This window comes from Metopolophium dirhodum, chromosome 4, assembly GCF_019925205.1.
Source record: "Metopolophium dirhodum isolate CAU chromosome 4, ASM1992520v1, whole genome shotgun sequence".
Lineage (NCBI taxonomy): Eukaryota > Metazoa > Arthropoda > Insecta > Hemiptera > Aphididae > Metopolophium > Metopolophium dirhodum.
The window spans coordinates 23,615,879-23,642,312 of record NC_083563.1 but is presented as its reverse complement, the minus strand read 5'-3'; the positions used below and the strand labels follow the sequence as shown (position 1 = coordinate 23,642,312).

The window sequence follows — 26,434 nt, the reverse complement described above, 5'->3', positions numbered from 1 at the left end:
AGTAGTTTTCAAAAGCGATGTGAAAAACAAAAGAAAAATTAAGGAAAAACGGGAATTTTTACGCAAAATCGATTTTTAACAAAATCGATTTTGGTTATTGGTGTAACTCTAAAACAAATGACCGTAGATGCATGAAATTTTCACTGGTTGTTTATATTTGCATTTTCTATACACAATACAATTTTGAAAATAATTTGACTTTTTTTGAACTGTTTACGGACATTGTCAGTTTTCAGTTTTTTTAAATTTTTTTTCTATAAATATCAATAAAATTTTATTTGTTGGGTAAAAAAGCTTGAAAATTTAATAGAAGGCTCCTAGGTTATTGTTTCAAAGGCAGATGAAAAAAATTAAAAATCCTTAGTCACAGTTTTTTTTTATACACGTTTAAAGTTCAAATCTTGAAAAAATACGGAAAAATCACGAAAATTTGCAAATTATTTTGAGTTAGAAATTCATAAAAAATTTTCTTTTTAAATCTAAGATTTTAAAATCTAATACAAGATTCCTCATAAGTTTGTCTAACTTTATCAAAAAAAAAATTTCTACAAGAAAGTCAAATTAAATTTTTATGAGCGTTTTAAATTCATATTTTTACAACATTAGATATTCACTCGATTTCTCATGTACCGATTTCCTTATTTTCTTGTAATTCAAAAACGAATAACTGTAGATACATGAAAATTTCACTGAATGTTTATATTAGCATTTCCTATACACCATACAATTTTGAAAATATTTTGACACTTTTTGAGCTGTTTACGGGCATTTTCAGTTTTCAATTTTTTTAGTTTTTTTTTCTATAAATATCAATAAAGTTTTATCTGTTGGGCCAAAAAGTGTAAAAATTTAATACAAGACTCCTGATATATTTTTACAATAGCAGTTGAAAAATATTGAAAATACATAGGCACAGTTTTTTTTTTATAAGCATTTAAAGATCAAATTTGGACAGAATTTATCAAAATCTCGAAAATTATCAACCATTGTAATTAATAAATTATAAAATGTTCAGTTTTTATAGCTAAGGATTGAAAATTTAAAACAAGATTCCATGTAAATAGATAATTCGGTTACCAAAAAATCTAAAAAATACACAAGCACAGTTTATTTGTATAGTCATTTTAAGTTCAAATTTGGACGAAATTACATAAAAACCTAGAATAACTATTTTAGTTATTTTGTTGTGATTGTATAATATTATTCGTGGGCACTTGAAACTTCTAATTTGTAATATTTTCATCGATATATTATGATGATAGTATCACGGTTTGTTGTTGATGTATAACGCGTTATATGTACCTAATGGATATTGTGATATGATTAATTTGGAATTTATTATAGGTCAATTTTTTTTTTAATACCATAGATAAGTGTATAATATGTCTTATACCTAGACTGACATATCGTCTCCACTCAGAATCGTTTTTCTTATACAATGATATATCATTGAATTCAAATTTAATACCATCCATTATACAGTGACCCACTTGTAACCTACAGTACAGCAGAGCGACATCCACTTGCCCACCTTTTTTATTTTTAAAAATAATAGCAATATAACACGAGTGAGTATATTTTATCACTCGGCGATAATATAATGTAGGTACCTATAATATAGGTGGGTACGTGAGATACAATACAACGCGTAAAATGTTTCGTTTTAAATAGAAAAAACCGCACTTAAACGCTGGAAGGAGGTGCAATATAACAGAAAAAAAAACCAAGAATATTAAGGATTCGAAACAATGGTGTAGCAGCCTGCAACAATTCACTCTCGTTTTTTCAAATGAATTAGGTACTCGATTAGTTGACTTAGGGGATAAATTCGCAAAAATATATTACCATTATATTTATAATTTATATTGATATAGATCATAGAGTGTTCGTTGTTTTAGGTACATATTTTGTGTAGGGTTTTGATATCAGATAGGTACCTGCATGCAATCACATAGATTATTATTATAGATGGATTTGAATGATTTTACTATTAATACATAAGTGGAAATCGATTAAAATTTCAGGGGGGCTAACATTATTAACATCAATGTGAGTGGAGAGGCTTCGATCCCACATAACTAAAAAGGTGAGGGCTTGACGGACCAAGCTTCCGTAAACCCCTCACCCCACCCCAATATCCACCTATGCACTAATAGGTATTTATTTATAGTAAAAATACCCAAAAACTGTTTTTATGTCAACTTTTAATTATTACTGAATGAGATTTTAAAATATCTTATCAGAAGCCTGTAGTACATATCTTTGAAAAAAAAACTTAAGTCCATTAAATTTAATTAAATTGTCAGTGTCTGAGCGGAATCTCTTCAAAAGTTTCTGAATCATTAGGTATCCTGTTGGCTGTTTATAATGTTTTAATTATTATATAATATAACATAATATATTAAAACAATAATTATCTTTTTACATTATATCAAATTAAGTATCATGTTAAATTAGAACATAACCTTATAATTAATATATATATATATATATATATTTTATCAACAAACTCTTTAGATCTAAAACAATTTACCAAGTAATATTATATTTTTAATGAACGTAGAATGAAGCCCAGATAAAAAAAAAAACATTTTGTCAGATGAAATACAATTTACAATAAATAAAATAACTTGATGTATTTATATCTTATAAATTATAAATACTTATAATGTATTATTATAACTATTATTCACTACTATGATAGTGTGGACGTTTATTTCAATTTTATTGGAGATTTTAATTGGCTAAGATATTGCGTGAAAGATTCACAGTTTCCGTGGTGTAGCGGTTATCACATCTGCCTAACACGCAGAAGGTCCCCAGTTCGATCCTGGGCGGAAACATTCATCTTTTATAAAATTTTTACACACATAATGATCACGCAACACAATGTGGTTTTTATCTCATTTTTTTTTTTTTTTACTGAAACCATACAATGTATGTAACCTACTACATGCTCGAAATAACACACACACGAGTAGGTTTAGAGAATTCAGAATTTATATTACACTTCAACTCCATATATCACGTGTACCTATAATGTATTGCACCTACCTATAACCTATTATATTATACTATGCACTATGCAGAGGTTAAAGTGAGGAGGGCCCCGTAACATGGTCAATTTATGTTGCACATAAGACATAGTTTAACACGACGGTGGTTAAAAAGCGTTCCCCTTAACACATTGGGATTAACATTATTCAGGGTTAAAAACTTAAAAATAGGATGATGATGCTTACACATACACTATTTATAAATTACCTATGATATAATATATAGATTAGACATAAAATTTACATAAATTGATATAGATACCATTATACCAGCTACTTATGGAAGGCTAAAAAACTATAGGCATACCGAATATGAAACATTATAGTCCCCCCGGGAATTTTTTCCCACTTTAAGCACTGATTATATGATGTATAGCCGTATTATATATAGGCACCTATTCGGGTATTCTAGGAACATAGTAATATATTATATTATTATATTAAAATATTTTAGTCTTTAGGATCAGAAAACTATCTCATTGATAATCACAAAAAACACATTTTTTTTATAGTTAAATAGATACACTATAATCACAAACTGTGAAAAATGAAATAATAATACAATAAATACCTTACCACCTTGGTACCTCTATTATTTAAAGTTTAATCATATTGAGTACCTATTTGGAATAATAATAGACAATTCTATCATGTGGGAAACAATAGTTTTTTGCATTATAGGTATTAGCATTAATTATAACTAATAATAATATTTCTTAAAACGTATAAGTTATAATACTATGTTATAAATTATAATCAATGGTATTAGCCATTAAGATAATTATAATATTATACAAATACCTACATCCAATTTGTTACGCTAGTGTTTAGCTAGACGATTGTTTATATTAATAGACATAAATTCTTTGGTTCCTAGTATACGTTTCCGTGGTGTAGCGGTTATCACATCTGCCTAACACGCAGAAGGTCCCCAGTTCGATCCTGGGCGGAAACATTAATTTTTTGCGATTTTTTTAATTTTTTCAAATAATTTCCATGTATATTATGTATCCTAACCGACCCTATTGTCTTATAGATTTTCTTACTATTATTTTATTATAATTTACTACACACAAAGATATTTTACCTATATAATACGCAACACACTAAGTCTAGTCAGATTTAGAGAGTTTGTGTTATAGGTATTCATTCAATTTATGCATAACATATAATCAACAATATTGCTATTATAGCATTTTTGCTTTTGTTTTAAGAATCTATATAATTATAATATTTCACAAGTCACGACCTATTTAAAAGCGAATTTAGTATATAGTATGTATTTTAATTTCTTTCGTTGCTATGGTGGTGTTGACCGACCGACAACTTAATTCAGCTGGCTTTTAGAATATTATTAATGACGTTTTATAAGTTTCTACTCGGCCATACCAGCAAATGTTATATAATAGGTACGCTATATTTTATCGTTTTTTTGTAATTCGTTTTTGAATTACAAGATATTAAGGAAATGGCTACATGAGAAATCGAATGAATATCCAATGTTGTAAATATTTAAATTTCAAACGCTCATAAAAAATTTAATTTGACTTTCTTATAGACATTTTTTTTTTTTTTGATAAAAGTTGACAACCTTAAAAGGTTTTGTACTACATTTTAAAATTTTAGATTTAAAAAGAAAAATTGTTAGGAATTTCTAACTCAAAATCATCAACACATTTTCGTCATATTTACGCCTTTAACTTTAAAAGCTTACAAAAAAAAATTTAAAAAAAAAACACACATCATTGTAAAATCAATACTTCTATTGCTTACCTCAGAATCAAAAAATATTGCTTAAAATAATTTAATTTTAATATTTTTGGGTCTCATTTAGAACTATTTACTTTTACATCAAAAATGTATGTAGAATTTAAAGCATTGCTCAGAATCCAAAACTACTTAGATGTTAATAAACTTTTGAATGAACTATTTTAAAAGTCAAATTGAAAAATTAATTAAATGAAACAAATAAACGCAAATAAATAAGATCTTCAATTTTGTTTGATTCTATTATCTATTTATATAATACGTAGAACAGTAAAGATAAATATATAAAATACAATATAACCGTTTTATTTCCGTGTAACTAAAAATTAATTAAAACTTTACAACCAGATAATTTTTTAAATACTGTGAAACATATTATTTTGTACCAAGTATATTTAAGTTAATTTAAATTGAATCAAAAATATAAACTCGGGTAGATACCTGCTCGGCAGTAGGTTTCAAGTATTAAGTTTATAAACATTATTTATAAAAAAATAAAAATGTTTTAGTATTCAAAAAGGTACAAGCAATGTGCAGTTTCAATAAGGTCATGAACTGCTTAAAAATAATAATATCAATAAAAAAAACCTGTGTGATGCCCTAGATAGTAAGCTAACCTAACCTTTACATTTTATTCTGAGTCAATTCACTCTAATTTTAAAAATAACAGAGTAAAATGGATTATTGTTGACGTTTGCAATGTTGCACGTTTGTAAGATGGAGACAACACATGTGGGTGTAGCTAAATCTTAAAGCTACACCTAAGTATGTGGTAATAGGTATACAAAAAATAAAACAAAACTAGTAATTTTAAATTCAATACTATATAATCGCTTCTTTCAGCATCTAAAACAATAAGCTAATTTGTATTGCTAGAATATAAATTATACTTAAGATGTAAATGTATTTTGTTCACGATACATATAAATTTAATTTTTGAAAATGAGTATTAGAGATATTCAACCATGAAGCGATTAATCAATATGATAGATTCTATAATACCTTTGGATTTTTTATTTTTTAGAATTAATAGGTATATGTACCAAATTTTAAACTATCTCCATTGTCAAAATCCTAATTGTTTTAAGCATGTACATAATATGCAGTTAACGAAGTTGAGAAGGCTGAAATCCAGAATTTCAAGTTATTTAAAAATATAATGACATTTTGAATTAATTATTTTTTATTTCGAGACGTTAAGAATTTAGAATCATTATTCAAGACACTCAATAATCTAACTAACAAAATTGATAATACAACTATTAATAAACACAATAACTGAAATATTTTATAAAATAGAAATTACAACAACTGTCAACTAATAACATTTATATCATTTATATCATTATTGCACATACGCTTCATAAAATGAAATAATCTACTCACTATTCATTCACAAAATATCTAGATTAAAACTGAATTTTTTTTTTTTTTGTTATAAAATGGAAAATGTGAAAGTAATAATATAAAGGTACCTACAACAATAGTTAACATATTTTTACCAACAATAAATGGAATTTTTAATTTTTAAAAACAATGTGGTATTATAATATATATGTTTGTTTGATTTCAGATCGAACAGAGTTACATTTTCCACCCCAAAAAAGTGATAGCTTATGGCATATAAATAACAAACGAACTGCAACATTTTTCAACTAATGCATTAGTGATTCCATTTACGATTTACAATATATCACTTTGCCAACAAAGTATTTAAAAATAATATGTAGGTACCTACATGAAAATTCAAATGATTCACTCGTCGCTGAGTGCACTTTGAAAATAATTCCTAGTATAGTTAAATGGTTTTAAGAGTAGGTAGCGGATAAAACTTATAATAAAATAAAAATTTCCACGATTTTTGTATGTCGTTTTTCATGTCTCATAAGCGATTCGGTAAATTTTGTTAGAACTTTACAAATAATTTGTGCGAAACGTGCAAAAACGGAAAAGGTTGTTTTTTGTCCTCTGTGTAAAAGCATATCTTGGGTGTGTGACCATCTAAGCCAAATCAAATTAATAAGTTAACGATATAAGTAAGTACATTTTTCTCATGTACAAAAATCCAAGTGATAAAATTTCTGTTGAAATATCGACCAAATTATGTAACTAAAGTGATTCAGTAATTTTATTTTCACCTATTTTGGCGGTCGCGACGTTAAAAAGGTTGATTTACAGTATACATCTTATCATTTTTATCTCACATATATTTTATTATGAAAGCCTAAAGGTTTCCAAAACGGCAAAACTTAATAATTTAAATTTTTGTTCCGGTGGTAAACGGAAATGTGTAATAATATACGACGATGACTATAGCGTGTTCAAACAAAAATGTTAATTTTGGTTTAAAAGGGAAAAATCCAATAGTTATAATAATATTTTGTTATATTTATTTTGGTTTGAGATAACAGCATGAGATGACAACATGACATAATATTTATTTAACTCGGATTCGCGATCGACACCACAATGGCAGATGCATAATTATTTGTATAACGGCACATTTTACGGCTTTACATACAATTGCACTTACGAAACCGTAAAATAAATAATAATGACGTAATGTTTACGTGTATAAATACATATGGGCGTGTTTGTGTGTGTGGGAGGGGGACCTCAAAATGGCAACGACTTCCGGGCCCTAAAACCCTTTTCGCCCCAGACTTATCGTGTGCGCAGTCGTCGTCGCGCCGTACGTAAAACGAATGATCGCAATATCGCGTAATATTATTATGTCTATTTCGGATGTAATGCGTTTTCTTTCTTAAGCCCGCGTGGTCACTGTTGGGAAAGAAGTTTTTATTTTATAGCACGAGAGACGGAGAGAGATTTCCGAGGTAAACTTTGTTCTCGACGCCTCAGACTGTCCGCCGCGACGCCCGTGCACGCGTGCGGCAAATTTTCTATGAAACCAATTTATTCGGCGTGCACGAAAAAGTTAAAAAAATTCGGTGTAAAACGTTCCCCGGAGTACGATTTTTGCTGCGGTTGCATACAAATGTCCCGCATTTTTCATCCGGACAGTTTCTTCAATAACTAGGGAATAGATGAACATTTCTCAGTGTCAAGACCAAAAAAAAAAAACGTCGGGCGAAAGATTTGTTTTTTCCAATTGCAGAATGTCCGCGTACACAGGTAGGATACGCAATATCCGTTGTACGTTTCCTCCTCGTATGCGCGAGTCACATGACTTGAATAATTACAACACGCGCGTGTACATGAACCGTGGTCACGGTTTTAGAGATTGTGAACCGGGTTTTTTTACCCCATACACCAGACAAATACAATAATAATTGTAATATATAATATGAAATACAGATGTTATTAATCAACACTTTTTTTGTTCACTTGATCCGTCCGCCATTGGATTTTATTATTAACAAAGAACAATTTTTAAAATTTATGTTTTGTTTTTTTTTTCATAAATTGTCATAGGTATAGTAACTTACTACAATTACGTTGTGTATAAATGCAGATAATATTAAATATTTATATAATAAGCTCCGTGATTCCAAATTCCATTATACTAACGCCTGGAAAAAAAATACCAACTCAACACTATTATATAGGTATTAAAACTATTATTGTGAATTTTGTTGTGATATTTATACTTATACAACTGCGATCTACGAGTTCATCTGAAATGTATATGCCTACATTTTAGTTATCTACATTAAAAGTGCAAGAACAATTTATCACTCTATATATTACTATCTAAATTAAGTTAGTAAAAACATTTTTATATTTTCTATTATTTAAGAAAACAGTTATACTGATACATTTAGTTATAAATTATAGTTATACTTGCACTATGGAAATATTTGTGAAACGAGTTTATTTGTATTTATTTTACGCATCTCCTTTATATTAATAAAACTATAGATATTAATTTATTACAATACATGTTGATAAACATCATTATAAGCTAGGTACTTACTATAATATTTTGTTTTTACACTTTTATGAATTTATTGTTTTTATAATGAAAAAATTGTCCGAGTTATTATGATATCAAATTCATATAAATGGTATTAGTTTTATCTAATAATGTTTAATTTAAAATAAGTATAACAGTATATTATAATATATAGCCTATTACAGAATATAAAAGTTAAGAATCCCTATGTAAGTAAATTATATACTACTCGGGAGTATAATAATATGATATTTTATACCGTTTGGCGTGTGGTCTATACACAAAACGTGTAACCTTTCAATCCGTAAGCAAAAAATTAAACAAAAAAAAAAACAGATTTTAAAACTGCAACATTTTCAGCTTTCTACGAAACTATAGTATTTCACAATATTGTTTTTACGCTTTCCGATTTAGTAATGACGTCATTACCATGTAGTAGGTATCTTTACCGTTCCTCGCCCGCATAGACTTAGTGTGATTCCATTTGTCTCCGTCCGATGTATCGTTCGTGACCCGACCGCCTGCAGATGTAAAATACTATTTTGAGACGACTTACATAAGAAACGTCGCATAATGCGTATAAATATTATGACGTTAAGCATAACACTATGCTGCACACTGCCACTGGACGGTACCGTACAGTCGCTGCATAAAAAACCAGATTTTAAAACTGCAACAGTTTCAGCTATACTTACGAAGCTACATAGTATTTCACGCACAATATTTTTATTACGCTTTCCGATTTAGTAATGACATTACCATGTAGTAGGTATACACATTTTCCGTTCCTCGCCCAAAGACTCAGATTGAGTGATTCAATTTGTCTCCGTACGATGATAATGTATCGTTCGTGACCCGACCGCGCGGCCTGCTGATGTAAAATACTATTTTGAGACGACGTAGGTACATAAGAAACGTCGCATAATGACGTTAAGCATAACATTATGCTGCACACTGCCACTGGACGTACGGTACATTTGCTCGAGGTAAAATGTCATAACAATACGTAACTATATATATAGTATTGCGGCGGTCGTTTCGTTTGTTTATGTAAACGTTGGGAGTTTCCCAAGTGCGTCCCGAAATGACCCTTATTTAATGTCCGGCGGAGAGCGTCCGGGTAAAGCGGGGTAGTACTCGCCCGAGTGCGTCCCCTAGAAAAAAATTATTGTTTTTTGACGTGGCCCGGAAGCGCCTCAAGCTAAATGAAAGACGTGTTATTCTGACGTAGCCCGCGAATGCGTCCCGGTTAATTTTGAGTTACTCAGGGTGAACCACGATGAGGTAAACTATCTATCGATCACACCCCGAAAAAAAATATTCGGCTGGCTCCAAAATAATTTTTGGTTTGAGTGCTCGTACTTGTTTTTATATAATTGTATTTTTTTATGTACATAATATTATAATATATAAAATAATTGTTCAATTATAAGCTGATGTTTAGATGATGTTCTTTTCAAAAACTTTATCATCTTAATGTTTATTCAAGAAATATATAAATTAAGACACGCGTGTGTACTTGGACGAATACGATATCTTCTACCTCACGGATTACATCACAGCTTGCACATATTGACCTTAAATGTGTCTTCGTTGTGCTCAGTTATTAACGAACTTTCCCACCGTTGCTACGGACATTGTTGTAAGAATTACGTGTTCAATATTGAACTATCATTAGTCGGTCGTCAATTCTATCTCTGAAAAGTTTTACGAGATTGCCAATTAGTATATCTTAAATACCTACAACTGCTACGAACTTATTGCACCATATCTATCGCTATACAGTAAACATACATTTTCTTCTTCCTTAAGCTATAACTATATACCTACGTCTGTTTGGGCGTTAGTATATATTATATAATAACTTGAATATAATCAACATACCAATAATAATACATAATAAAATAGAACATAATAATTATCAGTGAGGTCTTTAATATGAGTATAAAAAATTACAAAAGTAATATAATATATTATATGTAGGTATTTTTATAAATATTTACAATTGGCAATTTTTTTTTAAAAAATCTGGTATACCGTTTTATGAACAACTTTTAATTTAGTTTACCATTGTGATTGTACGCGTACCTATATATGTTATATAATATATTATACCTATAGTGATTTCGATTATCGGTACATTATATCATGAACCCACCTACGGGCGTACCTATATTGGAAACAATAATTTCCCATGCTCAATAACTTACAAATGGGCCAATAGAGGTACCTATAAATCTGTACATACTCGTCGTTTAATAGCCAAACATGTCTATTAAACACATGTCAAGGGGCCAAGCGGTGCCGTTTAATCAAGTTTGTTTGTACTGTTGTTACCTAAGCAATAAACAAACGGATTCACTCTATATGTCAGTGCGCGATCAAAGAGATCGAATTTCTAATCCAATGATACGTGGTCATTATGACCTCTCATCGAGTGAGATCAAAATAAAAATTATTTGATGTATGAAGTATACTATTATACTATATTATGTTGAATACATTAGATGATGGGTACGAGTATTTCGGTTCGATATCGAAAAATAAATTCGAAACCTAAAATGATATATGTCGAGAAAATTATTCCCACCGTTATACAATACTCTTTCGGAATGCTTAAATTGGAAGTCGATTACATTTTTTTTAAAATTAAGTACCAAATAAATATTACACTAGGTATATGATATGTTAAAATAAAAAATACTCATCAGAAATCGAATACAAGAATATAATAACATACTAAGGGGTAGCGCACCATTAGGCATAACTCGCAATGATCGTACGTAGGAAACGAACATGTTCTTCTGCGATAACATATTTGACAATGATGAAAGAAGGATGCCGAGGATGGTGCTGTATTACACAAACACGATAGGTGAAATAGAAATACTCAAATATTTTGAAGTTCACTCGTCGTCTGTTGCCCGTCCGACCACTAAAACTTATAAAGCTGCATATACTATATACCATGACCTCACGGCTCGCAGTGCTTCGTAAACCAAAAGGATAAATAATGCTTGAGCAAGTCGGTTGAAGTCAAACAACAAAAGGTTCCATCTGCAGTTGATTGTTTAGGATCGGATACGGAAGCAAAAGTGAAATGCTCGTTCTTCTACTGAATTGAATACGTACTATGCCATATAATAAAGGTTATATCCCGTGTTATATAGAAGGTGTAGTAAGTGTGTAGACGTGTAGTATATATAAAAATGAAAAATTAATTTGTGTTGTATAGAAAAACGAAATGGAATTATTATTTTGTGATAAAACTTTTTCCCTATGAATTGGTTTTCACTTCATCTGTTCGTCTTAATTAAAAATTATAGCAGCATTACATTTTCGCTGCCTTCTGTTTACAAGTCACTGCATAAATATTCATTATTTTCAAAGTTTATCAAATAATCTTATTCAACAATAAATATGTCATAACATAATAGTAATCTTTATTAATAACCATTTAAAGTTTATGTATAAAATACGATAATTAGTTAGTTTAAGCACGAAGTATTTACATAACCACGTTAGATTTAGTTCATAATCCTAATTAAAGTTTCAAATATAATAAAACTGTGCACATTCAAAACTGAATAATGCACAATATTATAAAAGTACATTATTATGCTACTACTATATTAATAATATATTGTAATTTTATATTGATGAATATTCATAGAATGATTAATATTTTTCTAGAAACTAAAAATAATTTTCTTTTTTTTAGATTAAAACATATTAATACTGTTAGAATTTAAATAGTTTTTCAGAGAAATTTAAATGTTTAAAAAAGTATGGGTATCAAAAAAATTTCCAATTCCAGCACCGGTTATCTATAAACAAATAAATGTATGTAACCATGTAGGTATTTATAAGATGTAATTGTTAATATAATACCTCACCGATTTATACTAAAACATAAAAAAAATAGTTCATTTTACAAACAAACTGATGGATAATGTTTTTTTTTTTTATGAAAACATTATTAAAATCTATAGTTTTGATGACATAACCACAATAACATCAACGTTAGATGGGTATAAGTGGTATATTTATATAACATAAACCATAAAAGGTTGGAACCTATTACCTACCTAACCCAGTGCTTTTCAATATTTTTTTTGATCCGTGTTGAAACCCTAATTTAGACCCATAAAAATGGCTAAACACTTAACATTTTTTTGAAAAAGTAACAATTATAAACCTAGGTGTAAATTCATTAAGGATCTTCACGATTGTTTTTCTTATATACAGTTTTTACGATCACCTCATAATGCCATAATAATGTAATATATATAAATACTTAAAACTCGTACAATATAAAATAAACCATTTTTTGGCAACATGCATCATTATGGTAATACGTGACACACCAGTCGAGAACCACTGGCCTAACCTATATAGGTATAACTTAATTTAGTTGATTCCGAATGTATTAAGAACCAGTTTACCAGTACATGGAAAAACCTAGTTCATACAACTTTGTTCAAAACATATTCCAGTAGACAATTTGCTTTGCCGCTTAGGTTGTATTAAACCGTATTATAATTATTCATATGGTGTTTAAGAATTCGATGTGACATACATTTTTTCGACGAGTTAGCAAATATCAATAATTTTCTATTTCCAATTTTGACTTAAATTTGATAACCATTTGAATGTATTTAACATGTGTATTAAGTACATAATATTTGACAAACTTATACTTGAAAACTAACTCTATCAGTAATTTTTAAATAATTTGAAATCATTAGCCCTTATTGAAATGAAAATAATAGTGTTATTATTTTAAGGTGCATAATTCGCAATCTTCGATATATATTTTTTTTGATATAGCACTAAATTAAGGCTTATAATTTGTTCTCAAAGTATTTAACGTGAATTTCTATGTATCCATACCAATTCTATATTTTATACTCAGAATGCGAATAAACGAAATAAATTACTAAAATATTTTAACGATCACTTCCTGATACCTATTACGTTTTTCTATAGGCGCAGCAGTTAACGAAGTCATTAAGGATTTTAATTAAAACAATATAAAATGCTGTGCAACAGAAAATCTATACATTTTTAACATTTCAGAATATTTTAGAACAATTAATACGGCTAGTATGTATATTTGTTTTGCGCAAGAATTTAGTTACTATATATATATATATTATATTATATACATATATATAATATGAAACTACGATCCTTTATATCTTGTGATTTCCTGCTCACCCGCAACGATTTTGGAATGTCTGTGAAACGAAATTATGCACAGCAGTGGAAGACGACTTGAACAAACAATCAAACGGAGAATTTGAATAATATTATGCCCATATTAAACGGACGTATAAATAAATATACACACTCTTACGGTGATTCTTGCAAAACTAAATACCGACAGACCTAATCTAACCAGAGGGTGTAGACGACGAGGCTGCAACACCTGCAAAATGGCTGTCACGAAATCATCTAAAATCGCGTTAATGGTTAATGCGATACAAATAACCAAGAATTTCATCACGATCTGCCATTTTCTTTGTCATTACCTATTTAAAACGAAATACACTAGGCAAAGTTATAAAATAAACGAATTAATTGTATAAATGTACTTACCGAAAAATAAAATCAAAATAATTTTAAAAAATATACATGAACGATGTGTTGGGGTTTTGATATCACTCAGTTGATTGCATGATAACAGATAAACATATGGTAATAATTTATTGACCAAAACTGTTTTGCATTATAGAGTACTATATCACTATTCATAGTAACTAATGTTATACTTATAGACGGAACATAGTATAGTTCACACGTTCCGCGACAGGTAGCGTCTCACAAAGCACCAACGCACTACGCACATGCGCACTAAAGGCATGATAATTATTTATGCGATACAATAATATTGTATATTGTGCATTATTGTTATCAGTTATTCGGTAATCCACTTATCCCTAGGGATGGGATGATTCGGTCACTTGAGTCTTGAGTGATTCGATGATTTGATTCTCTCATTCGGTATTTCGGTCACATATCATCAATGGGTTGAGTTAATAAAAAATATTATTCTTATATAGTAGAATAATAATTATTATCATTCAATAATATACTATTAAAACAATATACTTAAACACATTTACCCATAATATACTAGACACTAGTAACACACAACTGACTACGTGTCTACGTCTATAACTCTATAGTGTGTACATAATATATAATTTGCTTCTTCAAATGTATTTTAAGTGGGAACTGGGTCATTGGGGTTACTGGGAATACCGAATAATATCTATATGAATAAAAAAATAATATATGTATATTAGATATTAGCCAATTGACTATTACAGAATACAGACTGTGTGTGTAAATTAGTGTAGTTTATATTCATTTAAAATATTCATTAATTAAAAATATTACAGCTTTTTATGGTGTAAGCATTAAAATAATATTGTACTAGGTTGTTAATAATTAGTATTATTATTTTATTTAAAACACATGATAATTAAATTTAAAATATTAAATCGTGAAATTGAATAATAATATTTTTAACATAGATTTTCTTTAATAGATATAAATGGTATAACTTATGTTTAAAAAATCCATTAAAATGATTATTTTTACAGTCTTATAGAAGAATTTTAAAAAAATGACACTGTTATTAACCTGGATACACACTTCCGAGCAGAAAAATCATATCAAACAGTTTATTACCTCGGTTATATGAGTCTACAGTAACTGAAATAAAAGAAAAATTTAAAAATATACGTATCCCTATCATTTCTGTGATTGATTTTATTCAAAAATTTAAACTTTAATATTATTATTTATTAATTCAAATACAATAACTAAAATATTTGAAATAGGTTGAATCTATACATAATGGTCCGTAAATGTGTAATATTATGTTCTATGAAAGAAGAAGTTGATTGTACAGTTTCTTTTCATTCGTAAGTTAATATTTTAATAATTATTTGTTTATTTAAAAATTTAAGAAACATATTATTTTATAGATTCAAGGATCCAGATTCAAGAATCCAAGGATACCGTCTGAAAAAATTGTGGATGGAGAAATTTAATTTGAAACTGTATAATTTAAATGTACAAAATGGTCAAAGACTAATTGACTCTAATCGAAAAACTGAATTCATTGGTTTCGTTTATGGTCTAAAAAATTTGTTAAATTTATATGAGTATCTAAAATTAAAATATGCCTTAAATTACTTACTATCTTATAAGCTTCACAAGACCATATATTATATAAACTTTCTTTAGTGCTGTTAAAATGAGAGGGGGTCATAACAATAACCCAACTTGTAAACAGTTTTTATATAGCTTTTAAAAAGCTTCTTGTACACAAACAAGCAACAGGATCACAGTACGGAAATTGCCTAGCAATGTTAAATCCTATCGAACTATTTATAGTTAATGTGAGACCTGATTCTATTATACACCATACAAGCCAAATTAATGAGATGGATAAAGCGCTATAGTGGTAGTGCATGATCACTCATATTTTCAATCATTACATCGTTTATCATCTTTGGTTGAAAATATTAGTGAGTAGGTTAGGTATATGGAGGATTTGTTGAAAAAAAAAACTTTGAAAAAAATTAACTGTCTTATTTGTCAGCAGTCTTTGTATAAAATGGTTTCTGATAATATATTAATTAATTTGAAAGACAGAAATAATGCATTCATAAAACCATCTAGTGATGTAGTTGACATTTGCTTAATGGCTGAAAGGCTTTTTAGAAGTTGTGGAAATATTTTTAAAAAGAATATTAAAAATGATTTATACACTAAAATAAAGAGACATATATTCAGTAGAACAAAAATAATATTTAAGGAATTTAATGATCATTGTGTAAGTCAATCTTTTTAAAACCATAGAGACCAATTAATAGCAATAATTATTTATATATATTTGGATGTTAGATTACACCATTCAGCTAAAGAATCTAACTATAAAAAAAGTAAATTGAGGCAAAAATTAACAAAATAAATTCTTTTTCACAACGAATAAGTCGTCAATTATTTATTAATTAATTATTTGTAGTACCTACCTACACAGCTAATGGACACACCAATACTTTTATTTATTTATTTTTATTGAATTATTTAAAATTATTATTATTATTAATTTACTGAATTACCCATTGAAAAACATTTCAAATTTAGAATATATTATTTACAGTCAACGAAATAGCAACTCGTCATTACAAAAAGTTTCACTCCAAACTGCACTCGAACCAAAACCCTCTAATTTCCCGCATGTCCTCTATAACCATCCCCAACAATCCTCCGATGAGGTTAAAAAGAAAATGGCCAAGAGACGCTCTTGCCTAACGGTCTCCATTATATGAACCCATCAAATTAAATAGGAGGTACTGTTGATGGACGGTTTTCCCCCCTCAAAACATTCAAGTTATTTTAATTACCTATACTATTTACTTATTGTACAAATTGTATAGATTGTAAATATGCTTAAATAAATTAAATAAACTACAAAAAAACAAAAAAGAATATATTATAACATAATACTATTATTTTATTAACTTTTTAATGTACAAACATAATATTGTATCCTAGGCCCATATTGATATTTATTTACCTTATTGTGTTAAAAACTTGACTACTAGTATAAATTTTAAATATTTTATAACACATTTTGTGTCTTCATTTTTACACCTTTCGGCATTCAGTTATACTAAACTACTATGTACTCTGGTAGCACTAGCCGCCACTAGGCAGTCCGCAGTAGCTGATTTTCGCGCGCCAATATATTACGATAATTGTTATTGTGTGTAAATTTATAAAAAAGGTCTGTTCCGAAGAATGGGCATCACTGCACATCTACTTCTCTTGACCGCACCATCCGACAGGGAAAGATAATATTATGGATGTTCCGTCTATAAGTATAAGGTCTATGGTACTATGTTAAGAAGGATATTTTCATGGATGTGAAAGTTTGATCCAGTTTGATCACTAGTAGTATCACGCAAAATCTTATCACGTGGGGTTTAATAAGCCCCAACAGTCAGCCATGGCCAATACACAGCTGATGAAAGGTTAAACGGACGTATAAATAAATATAAACACTCGTACGGTGATTCTTGCAAAACTAAACACCGATGACGGAGCCGACAAACCAGAAAGTGTAGACGACGAGGCTGCATCACCTGCAAACTGGTTGTCACGAAATCATCTAAAATCATATTAATGCGGAGAGCTACACATAATAATTGTCGCAGTTTTATTTCGAATTTACTGGAAACGGTGCACGACCAATGAGTTCCGACGCCAAACCTCGCTATCGTACATAAATTTAAAATCGATATTGTATAAAAAAAAAAATATAAAAACTCTATTGGTTCACGAATAAAATGATTCCTAGTGATAAAGAATTCCCTATTTATATAGTCAGAACCCAAAAGTAAGTACAACTATATTAGTTAAGTATAGTACAACTGTATTAGCCAGTTTACTAACTTTGTTTTTATTATTGCTTATAGTCCAATAATTAGTAATACCTGCCTATTACATGGCCGAGGTGGACCCGTCTGCGAGGATTCACAACAAATATTTATCGTTTATTTCCTGAACTAAATTTTGTGAAACTGAATTAGTCGAATTATTTTTAAATACTTCTGCAGACTGCGCATTCCGTGTATATATATATATGTATAGACTATTAGAAAGCTGTTGTAATCAATCGATCAATCTGAAATACTTCACGCATGAACAAACTTATTGGGACTAATCAGCGGACAATTTTAATTTGTAAACAGACTATTTCTCGGAAAGCTTTTGAAATCTTATAAAATAAAAACTTTCGATTTTAACACGTCATTATTATTACATAATATTATGGTGATAAAACGTTTTGATCTTGCCACGGGCGAGCTTTTGCGTATATATATATTACTGTAGTCGTTAACCGTGTTTTCGGTTATATATTAAAGCCAACATAACTATGGGTACTCATTATAATATCGATGCAGGCGTCTGGCGTATCGACGAACTATAAATGTAGTGTTTATTTATCTAACGGCTGCAGGCACCTATACCGATATATTATTATTACTGTTTGCTCGATTCGCGTGGGCGTATGCATACGTATAATTGCGTTGAAAGTTGGGACAGTAACAATCCGGAATGATGTTATTTATCAAGATTTATGTACAATACGTAACAAAACGCATACACAATATGCTTTTACTACACAACTTCGGGGATGCGAACACGCGAGCGCTCCGTCTCACACACACACACACACACATCATGTTGAAATACGACGTTATACGTAGTTTAAACAAAGTTTACACAATCGAGATTAACTACTGCAAACAACTCAAATATTCGATGATTTATATTGCATAATAATGATATACATTAATTAAAATACATACTCGGCTATCGGATAAAATCGATTGCGCTAAATATTTGCGAACAACTATTATTATAATAATATTGTGTTCAGCTCTATTTTTGTTATAAATCATTGATAACAAAAACCAAAATGAACTGAGTGTGGGTACATATTGGAATCGACTAATCCGAATAATAGGAATTGGGTATACGAATATAAAAATGTATGAATTTAACCTTATATTTACCTTTCATTCATATCATCATACGAACTATTTTTATTCATTTCTAACAATTTCATTGGAAATCAAGCTCCACCGCCAGTTTCAACAATATATAAAAACCAGAAGTGTCTTTCGTTGGGATTGGGTTTGATAAATGTGATAACGGATGAACGAGAAATGTGGCTATTGTAGAAGATTTTTTGAAACAAATAAATTTGTTTTTTACGATTTTACACCCAAAACAATTTTATATAAAAAATTTTCAAAACAGAAGACAATTGTCGATTAATGCTAACCAATATTTATTACGATACTATGTCCAACTCCCATGGGCCAACATGTAGACTTTTGTAACATTACTAAATAATGTACACAAAGTTCACCATTGAATTATAATAATATTTAGGCACAGTTTCATAAAATGATTATTTAATCATAGTACATTCCCTTTAAAGAATTTTGGATGAATTACATACAGTTATATTGTCATAATATTATATAGTTTGACATATATAGTACCTACGCGTAAAATCTATTTTTATAATTTTTTTTATATCCATAGTGTAATAAATTGTGAAGTAAATAATATTTTCTCTTCGTGACGTATAAATTATTTTTTTTTTTTTAAGAAGTAATACTGAAAAATGTTCAATAGTAGAAAATAGAAGTATGATAATATTATAGTGGTCAACATTTTTACGACATTTTAAAAAACAATACAAATGTATATTATTATGTTTCAATTTTCAATTCAATTTTTGTTTTCATGGCTTTGAATTTTCTAATATTTAAACACGAATTAAGATATAATAATGTTTAACACAAATACACTTTCGTTAAAATTATTTTTAACATGTTATTAGAGTACAGAAAATTTAGGTTTCGACTGAAGTACTAAACATTTTACCATCATTAATTAATTATAATACATCTGACATATATTTCATAATCTCGTTTCTCATAATATTATAATAAATATAATTATATGTATACCTAATATACCTACGTGGTACACTAATAAGTAATGTCTGCATTTCAATCATCAAACGACACATTATATGACTAGAAATTATTTTGATGAATTTTTAGAGGTATTGTAATAGTAGTTTAAACTAATTACCTATATCTGTTAACTACATAGTAAGATATTTCGTATGGCATATAATATTACCAATTAACATTTTTTTAAATGTTTGGTATAAAAATTGCATATACAATGCGCTGTGCTATAATAATATCATAATAATATTGTATTATATTTCCTGAGTACATGGTTATATAAACTAACTGTATTATAATATGTTTTCAATCCGTTCGTAATTAATATAATTCAAAAATCGAGATATAGCTAATTTAATTTTAACCTGAAATATACTTTTACATCTGCTTAATATGCTTTGATGGTTAGGTCCTGAACAGAAGATGAATTATATGTCCAATCCAAATACAACACAGATGTGTTATTACGTTACTGACGAAAACCCAGTCTCTAATACAAAACTCTCGCCTTGAAAATGTTTTTTTTCACCGCAACAGTCGGAATTCGACAAAATATTTGCTGATAATTTATTTTTTTGCCTAAAATTCTTCTTTTTCACTTTTCTGGCTTTTTAATAATTTTACGAACGTTCATAGGTAATGCGAATGATATTTTTTTAGAGAGCTATTGCTAATTATATTATACAATAACTTAATAGAATTTAGATAAGATTTTCCTTTTAACTACAAATAGTTTTACGTTCTTGATATTTAATCATGTGAACAGTCCCAAAATTTCTATTTTTTAACTTTTCTCCTAAACTATGATAGCCAGAAAGTTGGTTTATTACTGGTTTATTACTCATTAAAAAGAAATTATCAAGTAGATACTAAATGTGGAATTAAAAGTTTTAAAAAAAAATATTTAATTTTTCACAGATAAAAAAAGAGTTATTTTTTGCTAGATTTTCATTTAGCGAGGCAGAAACTGGAGAAAGGATTTTGTTGTTTTGGATTTTGTTGGATTCACATTGTCTAGGAGAAGTGCAGTAAAGATTTTCAGAACTTAATCTCCAATCATTAATTCACTACAAAGCTGTAAAGCTGAAAACATCAAAAAACACCCAATAAAATTTGTTTTAATTTTTTTTAATGTTGTGTGGTGAATTATTAAAGATAAAGTTCTGTAAATCTTTACTGCACTTCTCCTAACCAATGTGAATCTAACAAGACCCCAAACAACGAAATCCGCTCTCCGGTTTTGCAGATCTATCTCACCAAATGAAAATTAAAATGATTTTTTGTGGGGATGTTCACACCGACATTTTTCTGGATTCAAATTGTTATACCGCTTGGGTGTGAAATCAGTTAATTAATTTCTAAATATTAAAAATCAAGAAAGTTTACATGCCGATCCAGGGCAATCCTGACTTGGCAAGCGTTTTTTTACTGTTTCCAAATTACACTATTACATAGATACATCGATTTATAAAACCCCTTAGTTTAAAACACATGATTGTTAGTTTATATAAAAAAACAAAATGGCTTTGGTATACTGTGTCTATGTGACATTGTCATATAATGCTACTTAAAGTTTTCAAAACTATTATAATTTTCTCACTACTTTGTAGACCTGTCAAAGTTTGAAATTTAAACAATAGGTACTACATAAAAACCGAGGCTCAAGACAAAAAAAAATATATCCATACAAATTGTTTATATCAGTGTTGTGTTACGAAAAAACACGTATTAGAGAAAACAATTGAGGGTGGATATTGGTTTTATTTTAAAACAACATCCTAAACACATAAATGTAAATATATTTACCCACAGTGTAACCTATATTATGTTCTAATTTTAAAACACAATAAATCATTTAGTATACATATGATACACCGTAAAATCTGATAAATAATAATTAATCAGTCGTTACATGTTATTATTATATAACACGTTTGTAATTTATCTTTTATTGTTAAGCCCATAATTTATTAATGTACAATATAATATAATAATATGCGTGTACATACTTTGTTATGCTTATTACACAAAATACACATTATAATAAATTGATAATTTTATCAGATAATAATATTATTATTTCTTTTACATTTCTAATTTTGAAATAATGGAAATAATAGTATTGTTAAATAGAGAAACGTTTAAAAAACAAATTAAATTCTATCTTAAAAACTATTCACAATAGTATAATCTTGTGTTTCAGTATTAGTTGGTGGCTGTTATGTTTATTTTATTTTTTAAACAAACGACAATACCTAAAATTGCTTATCGGTGTTAAGCCCTATCAGATTGATGTCGTCATTATTCATTGTCGGAACTTTATTTTTTTATTCTCGAGGAATCAAAAAAAAATGTGCTGATACTAGGGTTTAGTGGGCCGGGTATCTTTATAAATCGTAGCATTCAAAAACCGATTGTGGGCGTTGCATGGTTTATCCAAAAATAGTCAATATTTGTCAAAAAACGGATGCTTGCTTATATTTATTCACCTATATAAACTACCGAGAAATTTGAATAATGACCTATCTATACTTCATTAGAATATTATGTTAGTACGCTTCCTTGCTCTACTCAGAATCCAAATCTATATAATATTTCCAAACAAAAACGTATAATACATAAACTCTGCTCACATCAGTCCTTAAATCCCTTGCATACCTAGATCAATTAGTGTATATATATATAGGCAACTTATGATATAAATGAAGGGCCACCTGTCATCCTGGCACTCACCCACACGCCGTGGTTACCGAACCGCTGATAATGCTTATGTTTTACGGCGAATAAATACGTAAAATATTTTCGTGTCACAGTTATGGCCAATTAGAATTAACGTTAATAAATAGTTCCCTGGGAATAACGAAACCGTTGAACAATCGAAGGGAACACGGACATCTGAACAATAAATCGTTATAGCTTATAACGGACGTGTGTAAAAAAACATAGCCAAAAATTACTAAAAAAAATAATCAATATTATTACATATTATAATGGAGACACATTGAACTCGTCGGCATTATCACATCACGGGGCCAATTAGAACAAACGTAAATAAATATATCACTGGACATATCTAAACTAACAATCAAAGGGGCGTGTATAAAAAAAAACTTCGTGAACAATTACTAAAAACACTATATTATTACGGAGGCGCTTTTAGCCTTATTTATTATACCTGTCACGTGCAAATAAAAATGTTCATATTATATAAGATGTTTATACGACGAAATCACTTTCGTTATTTACCCATTTGTCAATAAAATTAATATGAAGTTTATTTAAACAAATTAGTAAATTAATAAAGAAATAATAATAGCATGACGTATATACATTGTTTTTGTGTTAGGTGGTCGTAATATTACTACAGAGTGCGGTGCATCAATGACAGATAAATACCAAATGTGAAGGGAATACTAAAGGATTATAGTGATAATACTAATAAGTTATACAACACACTAAAAATTGTACCGATTACGATATTGTAACTTAAAATTACAATATTTTTCACTTTACCGATGATCTGTTAACACCACACGGAGCTAGATAAGACAATTTTACGATTTAAGTAAACTTCGGCAAAGGATATTTATGTCTTGTTCATACTTCATCCAATTTACGATAGAGGAAAAACAAATTTGTATTAAAAACTACAGATTGCAATTTCAGCATCTTGTCTATACGTATACGGATGGCGGTAAGTTGTTCTGTTTCACTTGTTGTTTTTTTTTAATTATTGTTTTTGATTTCAGAGTAAAATGTTTTGCTTTTAGACTTATATGTATTACGTGTTCGTATTTCAAATTATTTATATACACAGAAGTATTATTAAAAACAAATTGGATTGTGGAAAATAAAAAAATATTTATGACGGTGAATTTACAAATTATTTACAAACGTCCAAAGTTAACTTGGACTTGGAGCCTTTCAATAGCGAAAAGTTTTGAAGGACAATTACCTTGCTTATTTCGGTGAGAAATATGTGTACGTATAAAAGAGACCAGTGTTCCACGAGTGAAAGGTTATTTATTTAGTAGCGAAATGGCACCTAACGTGATAAATGATAACAAAACTTCTTTGTCACTAGAACACGTTGAACATTTAGTATTTTTATCAAAAATTATAAGTTTTTAATCAAAACGAAACAACTTTCTTTAAGTTTATTATTTATTTATACTTCATAATTTATAAACCTGAAACAGAAAACTTTTAAATTATTTGTTATTTTATTCGATTAAGAAAAAGCATTCTGTACACAATAATAGATTTTATATAATATACAACAAAGAAAGAGACCCATAATACTTGTTTCACAAGGATAAGTAGATAGTGATTTTATCTGTACATCAATTGTTGTTTATTTTATTATTAAGAAATCCTCGTTTCTAAACACATTGGACGTTATAGTACATTTACTAGATTAGTTCTATATTATTATACTTAATAATGAGTTAATGATAATGTAATTATTTTATATTATAAGCTTCAATCGAAATTTTCATTAATTTATTCATACCGATAGCAGTAGGATACTGTTCACTTTTCCTACATCAATAAAGACACCACGTGTAGTTAAACATGATATTATATGGTCGTACAATAACTTTACAGTTTAAACTATGTATGATTGAACTTGTTTAGATTTTCGTAGAAAATATTAAAACCCAAGTGTACCTATGTGTATGTATTATGCAATATATTATAATATAACGTATTATCATTACTTGTGAGTTGTGATTGAATTTCAACAAAACAATTATTTTAAATTTGATGAATATATTATCTAATCGTACACTTATTAATATTAACTACTAACTGATAATAGCTAGGTACGGTACTTGATTGTTTTCAAGACTAATCAAAATACTATATATAATAAACAGCAATCATTCCAGCGATGCAATATAATATTTTCTAGAGTGCTCTAGCCTCTAGTTGAGAATATATTTTCGAAAGTGAACGGTTCGTCCATCAAAACTGACCGGTCATAATAATACAATGATTGCACTTGTCGGTGAACTCTACGTCTCTACTGCAATTGGGCATTTGGGCATGACATATTATTATTATTTATTATATCATTACAACGCCGTGGCTATGGATTCAGATGTTTCTCGCGGGCGACAAACATGATGGGTATGCCAATTGTTGCTTCTGCGCAATGCGAGATGCATAATATGCGTCAATTTTATTTTGAATAAAAACGAAAAGTCGTAAAATTCTCAATACATCGAAGGTAGATATTAAAAAATATTCAGATCTAATAGTCGTTAATGAATAAACAAAGGATCCAGTCGTACTCATAGTAATCATGTGTTCATTTCATAGGCAATCATAAATATTTTACGCTTTGAAGTTTTTATCAACTTATTTATTCCTCGAGTGTTTCTATTTAGTTGTTGTTCCGTGGAATACATTAGTTGTTGTTATGACGAAAACTATATGATCGACGTCCAAAAGTCAACTTTGTTCAGCGACTCGATAGGATGTTTTAAATGTATAGGCTTGAATTAATATATGAACCCCAAAAACTATTATTTTCACTATCTCATGGAATGTTGCATATTGGTCGCATTCATATTAGAGATGGAAGGTTTAGAGATAAACGAAAAAACCCTGTTAGATCATAAAATAGTATTTTTGTTATTATTTTATTTATCATGTTTATAATATACATAGCAAGTGTTTGTCGATTGAAATATTTTATACATTAAATATGAATAAAAATATCTTTCAAATAATATTTATATAATAATCTAGTTCGTTAATAGGTACGTATATAGCATTGTTATTGTTTATAGGTGTGTCATATTATAATATAATGTAAGTGCTTTGCATTTCATAGAAACGTTTTTGTTTTTTTTTTATGAACACACGAAAATCTAGTGATAAAATTCAGCAAGCGTTTACGATAGCAAAAAAAAAAAAACTTTTACATTCGTATGAATACATATAGGTATATCATTTACAGTTGTTTATTGTTATTATTATAATATATTATACCACGCGTCAAGAATGCACATTCACCACGTCGAAAGTGTATGCAATATGCACAAAACACAATACACACACGTAATATTATGATAGGTTTACTGGATATCAACATTTCCAGAACGATA

At 28.7% G+C, this 26,434-nt stretch overlaps 2 non-coding genes across 2 annotated transcripts; both read left to right on the top strand.

The window, feature by feature from the left end:
- The first annotated feature begins 2,770 nt into the window (after positions 1-2,770).
- On the top strand, positions 2,771-2,843 carry Trnav-aac (transfer RNA valine (anticodon AAC)). Its single transcript has one exon. It is a non-coding gene; the product is annotated as a tRNA-Val (tRNA).
- A 1,095-nt stretch (positions 2,844-3,938) lies between these two features.
- Trnav-aac (transfer RNA valine (anticodon AAC)) lies at positions 3,939-4,011 on the top strand. The gene has a single exon. It is a non-coding gene; the product is annotated as a tRNA-Val (tRNA).
- The last annotated feature ends 22,423 nt before the right edge of the window (positions 4,012-26,434 follow it).